Source organism: Siphateles boraxobius, unplaced genomic scaffold, assembly GCF_051911475.1.
Source record: "Siphateles boraxobius isolate OS27281-9 unplaced genomic scaffold, OSU_SipBor_1 42, whole genome shotgun sequence".
Taxonomy (NCBI): domain Eukaryota; kingdom Metazoa; phylum Chordata; class Actinopteri; order Cypriniformes; family Leuciscidae; genus Siphateles; species Siphateles boraxobius.
Window position 1 is genome coordinate 617,620 of NW_027509053.1, and position 9,607 is coordinate 627,226.

At 42.8% G+C, this 9,607-nt stretch overlaps 1 pseudogene; it reads right to left on the minus strand.

Annotated features, from left to right (window-relative positions):
- LOC143707656 (FGGY carbohydrate kinase domain-containing protein-like) overlaps positions 1-9,057 on the minus strand; it is a 55,667-nt pseudogene extending 46,610 nt beyond the window's left edge.
- Positions 9,058-9,607: the final 550 nt, after the last annotated feature.

The window sequence follows — 9,607 nt, forward strand, 5'->3', positions numbered from 1 at the left end:
GACTGCTCTTCATCAATACTGCTGTACCTATACTGAGCCGTTTCACTGCTGCTATAGAAGCTGTGGCTGCCTCTGACTCTTTTCTTTTTTGAAGAAGCTCTGAATATCTCTGCTTCTCTTCATAACTATTCTCTTAACCCTAACCCTGGGGGAAATGTAATTCAATCACTCAATCAATCAGTTAGTCAATTCACTTTGAAGTAATAGCTATAACTACAAACATAAAGCAGGATCATTGTCAAATTGGGTTAGAATCAGTGTGCAAAATACAGGTGTTCGTGGGGCTCTGGAACCCCTTAAATAACAGCTTTGACTCCATTAAAATGTCAAAAAGAAAGGTGTCAGCAATGTGCCTAATTATAGGATCTACAAAGGTTTATTTTTACATAACTAAACTGTTTTTATAACGTACTCGGTTACTAACGTAACCTCGGTTCTCTCTAGAGAGGGAACGAGTACTGCGTAATATCTTACGCTATGGGGAAAACCTCTTTTCCACGAGATATTGAAGCCAAAAATTATCCTTAATTTTGAATTAATGTAAAACGCTGTGCAGCAGCATGCAGACATAGGTTAAGACGGCTTGCGCGCCTATTGGCTGCCCTGCGCCAACAGCAGCAGCCTATCGAGAGTGGCTCTGCGTGACACATATCCAATGGGGGCATTTCACGCCCATTTCATCACGTCCCGCCAGAAAGGGCGTGGTCACGCCCTATAAACATAGCTCGATTAGGCTGGTACAACTGGTTTTCATCTCTTCAGCGAAGCATCACCGCATCGCTGGATCCGGAGTGAGAAGCCACTATGGCGTTATTTTTTAGTCAAAAGTTATGAGCGTGTAAGACATGCTCACGAGCACATTATGTTATTTCACACGCGCAAAAATGAACCTTCAGGTGGCATGATAAAAGTACTCGCGCACAAATTCAACAACCGAGAGGTGTAGAGGTAGCTGCGAGCGAGCGCCTGGCATACTCTCATAGGTTAACTCTGCTTGTACAGTGGAATCCTGCTCGCGCGCAGCGGGCTTCTGCTCGCGGAGTGCTGTTTTGCTCGCGCCGTGGATTTCTGCTCGCTCAGCTGATTTCTGCTCCCTCGAGTCTACATGACTTTTGACAATTTGGGGGCGGAACCAAGGAGGGCACTGACCCTCTTATGATTGGTCACTTTAATCGTAATCACAACCACAGGGACATCTTTGTACCTTGATTGACAGCTCTCATTACAGGAAGTCAGAGTCAAAGGATCTGACGGAGTTTTTTTAACGCCATAAGCCACGCCGTCTGAGAAAAAGCACACAGCGGGACGAGCCTTGAGTCTGAAGTCGCTGGGGTCGCCGCGTAGCCTTAGAGATTTATTGTGCATTGTTGGCGGCTTCATTGCACTTTGTGAGATCGTGATGAAATGACAGAGCGACAGCATTAGTGATTGTAAAGGGAGCAGTCTTGACTCGCATTCGAGGCTTCAGCCTATATAATCCATTGAATAACACTATTATTTTTCATGCTGCTAAGAGAACCGACGCCAATTGCATACTGTAAAGTTTCAGAAGTGACCTGGATTCACGCAGCACGGGATAGAAATATGACGCTAAAATAGTAACGCATTGAAGCAATGTAAAGGCACACTAAATTAATAGAAAAATATTTGTAGTATATATATATTTTAAATTCTATTCCAAATATTGGCAAAAGTTATGACTTGTAAATAATAGGAATGTAACGACCAAATCTCACGATACGATAATACCTTGGTGTAAAGACCACGGTACGATCATTATTGCGATATTTAAAAAAAAGAACGAAAGAGTGACAAATGAAGACTTGGAAAAAGGTGCCATATATGTTTATTAAACAATGATTAAACATTACAATGATGTACAAATTAACCATGTAATTTCCTGACTCTTTTTTTTATCCTCATAACTTCTGCTTAGAAGGTATATACACACACATACAGTGAGAGAGAGAGAGAGAGAGAGAGAGAGAGGGGGGGGGGGGGAGGGGAGAGAGAGAGAGGGGGGGGGGGAGAGAGGGGGGGGGGAGAGGGAGAGAGAGAGAGAGAGAGAGAGAGAGAGAGGGGGGGGGAGAGGGGAGAGAGAGAGAGGGGGGGGGGAGAGAGAGAGGGGGGAGAGAGAGAGAGAGAGAGAGAGAGAGAGAGGGGGGGGAGAGAGGGGAGAGAGAGAGAGAGAGAGAGGGGGGGAGAGAGGGGAGAGTGAGAGAGAGAGAGGAGAGAGAGAGAGAGAGGGAGAGAGACCTTTGAACAACTTTAATTACAAAAATTTAAAAACAATCTTCAATCACTTATTTAGCCTACAAAGAAAACAAATAAATAACAACCACCCATAAACCTTTTTACAAGCATGATCAACATAATATTATACATAGATTTGTAAATCACCATTGCAGTCAACCTCGCAAATACAGTTATTTATAGCCCACTTGAACTTGAATTCTTCAGTATTCTCATTCAGTCGATAGTATTCAAATTCTATTCTTAACCTTGACTTCATCAAACCCTCATAAATCAGTACCACATCAGTTTGTCCCATACCACCTATTTTACTTTTACGAGAGAGCCAAACAGCTAACTTTGCTTGTCCGAACATAAAATTGAGTAGATGATAGATCTCCCTCTTACTACGTTTATATTTAGGTCCATAGATATACAACTCAAGTGTGAAAAACTCTCCCAATGTCTGACACCAGCCTCCAAGAATTTCAAAGAGAGGCAATAATCTACTACAGTCAGCAAACAAATGAAAAACTGTCTCCTGCTGTTCACAGAAAGGACATCCCATCCCCGCTAGTGGATCAACATGTGCTCTGTATCTGTTTGTAGCTATAATACCATGTACAACGCGCCACTGCAGGTCTCCAGACCTTTTTTCAATGGGGGGCTTGTACATGGTCCTCCAGCTACCTTTCGGGGAAGAGTCTGGTCCAAAAAATTCTGTCCATTTAGTCTCTTTTACATTTTCAAGTGCACGAAGATGAAGAACTTTTAAACACAGCATATAAGTAGCTTTTTTCCCAATGTCTCTGAAACTCCCCAATTGAGGTGTCTTAAGGGATAGAATGCCACCTTCACTTTCTTGCCATAATCCCGTCGCAGCTGTAATATCCAGTTCTGGGAAAGAAAACACAGCATTTTCTTTTTTGCGTAAAAATAAAGAGTCTCTACATTCCACCGGCATGCACTCATAAATATGGTTCAACAGCCTCTGCGCAACTCGGACTGATCTTATGCCAAGCTTGGTAGCCAGAGTCTCTGCAGAAATCCATCCATCTTCAGTCAATAAGTGTCCAATCTTTACAATGTTTGCAGACCATAAAGCATGCCTCACAGAAGTTGATTTTAGAACATCCAAATCAATTTTTGGGTTAAAGATCAAGGGTTCTTCCAGTAACCACTGGCTCTGTTCACCATTTAGATCTCTGCAAACTTTTAAAAGAGTCCACGCTCTCAACATTGACTTGTAAAACGATGACAGACCAGTTAAGTCCAGCTTATTAATGTCCATTAAGAACAGTTGACAATCATAACCCATTTTGCCTGCTCTTCTCAAGAGGCCACGGGCTACCCCACGCCAGCTCACTTCTTCACCATACAGGAGTCTTTGAGCTGTCTGGAGTCTGAAAGCTTTAAATCTAGATCTGATGTCAATGAGTCCTTGACCTCCCTCCGTCCTGGGCAGATAAAGTACTGGTGCTTTTAGCCAGTGACACCCGGACCAAAAAAAATCAACTAGTTTCTTCTGAATGTCCATTATCAGTTCTTCTGGAGGTTCTAATATCATCATTTGATGCCATAAAGTAGCAGCAATAAGATTATTACAGACCAAAACTCTACCCCTATAGGATAAGCGGAGGAGCAACCATTTCCATCGAGACAACCGAGCACATGTTTTCTCCACTAGTCCCTCCCAATTCTTTTTCCTATATTCTTTAGATCCTAAAAACACCCCTAAATATTTAAAACCTTCCCTTCCCCATTGCAACTCTCCAGGAAGGATGGGACCATTATTGTCATGCCCAAACCATACTGCCACACTTTTGCCCCAATTAACTTTAGCAGAAGATGCTTTTTCATAATTTTCTAAACACTTTTTAACAACATTAACATCTTGATTACCTCTTATTAAGACTGTAAGATCGTCCGCATATGCAGACATTTTAATAGACTGTGAAGAATCCATTTCTCTGATTTGCATCCCCATTAATTCTCTTCTTAATTTACAGAGTAACGGCTCAAAAACAATACTATAAAGCTGCCCTGAAATGGGGCAACCTTGCCTAATACCCCTCTGAACCTGTATGGGGACACTGAGACCGCCACCTATTTTTATCAAGCAAGTTGCCTCATTATAAAGCAATTTTATCCATGAAATTAAATTTTCTCCAAATCCAAAAGCCTTAAGAGTCTCAAAAAGAAAATGGTGGTCAACTCTGTCAAAGGCTTTCTCTTGGTCCATTGACAAAAACCCAACATCAACATTGTTGTAAAAAGCATAGTCATACAGATCCCGCATCAGATGTAAATTGTCTGCAATAGATCTGCCCTTAACACAATATGATTGGTCCGTATGAATAATTTCATGTAATACATCATTTAACCTTTTAGCAAGACACTTAGAGAGAATCTTATACTCTGAACATAGGAGAGCCACAGGTCTCCAATTTTTTAGTCGCGTCAAATCTCCCTTCTTTGGAAGTAATGTTAAAATAGCACGCTGACAACTTCTTGTTAGACATCCTTCACTTATACATTTCTGAACAACTTCAAAAAAATCATGACCAATAACAGTCCAAAAGCGTTTATAAAACTCGGCAGGAAGTCCATCAATTCCTGGTGCCCGCCCTGATGAGAGATCCATTACTGCTGAGGTCAATTCATTAAAAGTAAGTTGTGCTTCCAAAAGTTGTTGTTTTTCTGTAGATATCTCAGGAAGATCTTTTAAAAGTTCATGTCTACATTGATCATTTAAGGAATCAGCAGAATATAGTTCAGTATAGAAATCCACTGCAAGTCTACGCATCCTTTCCGGGTCTGTAACAAGGTGTCCATCCTTATCTTTTAAAAACAACATCTTTTTTCCATGCTTAGTTTTCTGTTCTAAATTAAAAAAGAAGGACGTAGGAGCATCTATGTCTCTTTTTGTTAGAAAACGATGTTTTATAAGTTCTCCTTTGACTTTTTCATCAAGGATTACATTCAAACAGTTTTTCTTTTCAGTCCACATATCCTTCAAGTTAGGAGAAGCATTTACAATCATATTCCCTTCAATAATGTTAAGTTCTTGCTCCAAACTCTCTAATGTTTTCTTTACACACAAAGTAGAATGAGAAGAATATTGTTGGCAATACTCCTTTATAAACACTTTCCCAATCTCCCACCATTGAATAATATTATCATATCTTCCTTTCTCAGTTTTCCAAACTTCCCAAAAATTCTTAAAATTTTCACAAAAGAAAGTGTCTTCTAACAATTTAACATTAAAATGCCAATAAGAACTCTTATAAGTTTTTGTTATGAGACTACATTCAACTGTGATTAATTTGTGGTCTGAAAAAGGGACAGGAGTAATAGTTGAATTCAGAGTCCTGTTCCTCATATTATGAGATAGGTAAAACCTGTCTAAACGAGCAGCAGAAAGTGTGTTATTACTAAAACTCACCCAAGAGTACTGTGTAGCTAATGGATTATTTTCTCTCCACACATCTGATAAGTGAAAATTATTTACCAATCTTGCAAGACAATTAGCTGACATTTGATGTGGTTCTTCCCCAGTCCTATCTATTATGAAATCTAAGGTGCAGTTCCAGTCTCCACCACAAACAACGAAATCTCCATCGTCTTGTTGTCTTAAAAACTGTTCTAATTTAGAAAAGAGCCTTATTCTCTCAATACCTATATTTGGAGCATAAATATTCACAAAAATGAAATTCATATTGTGTATTTCAGCTCTAACAATCAAGAGTCTTCCAGGTACCAATTCATTTTTCCACAAAATATTGAAATTGAGAGAAGGAGCAAAAAGAATTGCTACCCCTGCACTTAGATTATTCCCATGACTAAGAAAGTGCTCTCCCTTCCACCATAGACCCCAGTCAACTTCATTATCTAAATTACTGTGGGTTTCTTGCAAAAAAATAACATTTAACACTTTCAAATTAATAATCTCAGAGAGAAAAACACATTTTTTCATATCCCTCATCCCATTCACATTTAGTGATCCTACTCTTAAGATCTCCATCAGAAAGAGAGAGGAAAGAAAGCAAAGAAAAAATAAAGAAAAAGTGTAACCCATCATGAGTCTTTAACTTTCCCCCTCGTTAGTGGCTCTTTTCCAAACATTTTCAATTTTTGTCTAGCAGATGTAATATATTTCTTAAGCCGAAACCTTTTCTGTTGAGAGAGCTCAGTACAATTACTAATTTTTCGGGCCCAAGCTACCGAAGAAACAAATTTCTCAAGATCAGGAAAGAAGTCACCAATTTCTACTCCTGCTTTCCCTTTTGTTTCATCAAGAAAAACATTAATCTGTTCAACAGTGTACAAATCACTTTCTCTTGCTCTTTCCATCTCAGCCCACTGTTCATCTCCCACACCATCTTCAGTGCTTTGAGATAAACCATCCATTTCATCACCTGCGTCCTCCTCTGGACATTTAGCATGAGTCACTAAAGAGTGTTGCGGCACATCCTCTACACTGCATTCATTCACCATCCTATCCGCAACTCCACAAGCACTAACAGGCTTTTCAACAGCATAACTACACCCAGGCTGATCATCACTCACACTTTTATAAACAAATCCACTCACCTCCTCCTGTTCCTTCACCTCCTCCGTCACTCTATCAATCTGCACAGTGTCTTGTTTATTCCTTCCAATCGCTTGAGATTCTCCCTTTGATTCTTCAGCTCTAGATGCAATCGTTAAAGGCTGAGGTTCATCGCGCACTTTATGCGGACACGAGAAGCGCTTATGTCCGACATCGCCACAATCAAAACATTTCAAACTCTCCGTGCTTGCGTACACCATGTACGAATTATCTTCGTGTTTAACTCGAAAAGAAACTTCTAAGGATCGATCTTGGGAGCTTAGGAACATAAAAATTTGACGTCGAAAAGACAATACATGCTTTAGCGCCGCATTTTTGCACCCTAATGGAATCGTTCTCATGGGGCTTGCAATTTTCCCAAATCGTAGGAGTTCTTTTATTATTGCATCACTGGAAACAAACGGCGGGACATTTGAAATTGTGATTTTAGTAGCTGGGGCAGACAGCGGTGAAACCGGAACAAAAGCCTCTTTCACCCACAATCCGTCCACAGTCAATTTATTCACCAACGCTTCAGCTTTCAAAAACACTACGACCGCTTTGTTCATTCGCGAGCCAGAGATTATGTTATCAAAACCAACCTTCTGTCCTACCGCCACCAACAAATCTTCAACTGTTACACCCGCCTCTGGCACACACCTGCACCCATTACGAAGGGATAAGCAGTCCGTTCCTTGCGCCGGAACGGCTGCCATACCGGCACTCGATGTTTTTTTTTTTTTTGTTTTTTGTTTTTTTTTTTTTAACCGTAACGTAGGGGGAAAAGAAACAAAGAAAAGAAACAAAATCAAAAGAAAAAGAGGGCAAAAACCCCAAAAAGGAGAACGCTCTCCAACGCCACCACACACGATGGACCTCACCCTCACCGGAAGTGTGTGAGAGAGAGAGAGAGAGAGAGAGAGAGAGGGGGGGGGGGAGAGAGAGAGGGGGGGGGAGAGAGAGAGAGAGAGAGAGGGGGGGGGAGAGAGAGAGGGGGGGGAGAGAGAGAGAGAGAGAGAGAGAGGGGGGGGGAGAGGGGAGAGAGAGAGAGGGGGGGGGGAGAGAGAGGGGGGGGGGAGAGAGAGAGAGAGAGAGAGAGAGAGGGGGGGGGAGAGGGGAGAGAGGGAGGGGGGGGGGAGAGGGGAGAGAGAGGGGGGGGGGAGAGGGGAGAGAGAGGGGGGGGGGGAGAGGGGAGAGAGAGAGGGGGGGGAGAGAGGGAGGGGGGGGAGAGGGGAGAGAGAGGGGGGGGGAGAGGGGAGAGAGAGAGGGGGGGGGGGGAGAGGGAGGGGGGGGAGAGAGAGAGAGAGAGAGAGGGGGGGGGGAGAGGGGAGAGAGAGAGAGGGGGGGGGGAGAGAGAGAGAGGGGGGGGGAGAGAGAGGGGGGGGGGAGAGAGAGAGAGAGAGAGAGAGAGAGGGGGGGGGGGAGATGGGAGAGAGAGAGAGGGGGGGGGAGAGAGAGGGGGGGGAGAGAGAGAGAGAGGGGGGGGAGAGAGGGGAGAGAGAGAGAGAGGAGAGAGAGGGAGAGAGAGAGAGAGAGAGAGAGAGAGAGAGAGAGAGATAGAGGGGGGGGGAGAGAGAGAGGGGGGGGAGAGAGAGAGAGAGGGGGGGAGAGAGGGGAGAGAGAGAGAGAGAGGGGGGGAGAGAGGGGAGAGTGAGAGAGAGAGAGAGGAGAGAGAGAGAGAGAGAGGGAGAGAGAGAGAGAGAGAGAGAGAGAGAGAGAGAGAGAGAGAGAGAGAGAGTGGGTGAGAGAGAGAGAGAGGGGGGAGAGTGAGAGAGAGAGAGAGAGAGAGAGAGAGAGAGAGAGAGAGAGAGAGAGAGAGAGCGAGAGACAGACAAACAAACACACACACACAGCGACAGACAGACGGACACACACACGGGTTAATATTTGGGTGAACTCCCCTCATTACTGTCATTACGTTAGTTAATTCACTCTCACTACTGCAAAAAGATAAAACTGAATACAGCGCGCTATTTCCTTCATGCAAATTTCATATCCGTTTGCAACTGCTTTGTTAGTTTACATCGGTAGAATGACTGTAACATTAAGTCTCTCACAGTGAAACTCCTACCTGCTTCGCGCGCGTCTGGAGTAAACGCGTTTACTCTCGTTCACTTCTGCAGGACTTCAGTCAGAGTTTCAGCGACTGAAGAGAAAAACATTCACAATGTACTTTGGATTTTCGCTTACGGCGCTCGAGCGCGACCAAAAAGTACGACCGCGCGAGACTCAATAGCATTCGTGCCGAGGTCATTATGGGATAGTTACTATGGGATAGTTAGAATAAAACCCTTTCAAACCCTGCACTCACTGTGCGGGGTTAATGCAGGAATCCTGCAAGACAGAATGAAAATCCGACAGAACAGGATATTGCTGAGCAGGGGCGTTGCTAGGGTCTTGATACATTGGGGGCTTAGCCCAGTCCGCACCACCCACCCCCGCTTTTGGTAACTACTACTTCTACTCAGAGGCACATAATTATAAGCAATAATATCATCAATGGAGGGTCTGGGGGACCTCCCCCAGGGAACGTTGGGCATTAAACACTTCATTTCCTGCATTCAGGTGCATTTTTTGTAGCATTTTAAATGATATGTAAAAAGATAGAATGCTTTATTTGTAGAACTGTAACAGCTATTCACAGAAACACAAATAAATAATACATGAATATGAAATAATATCTTAAAAAATGAATATAAAACTATGTATATATACTGTGTATTTAGATATTTATCTATCTATATTTATCTACATCTATTTATACACACACACACACAAACACAC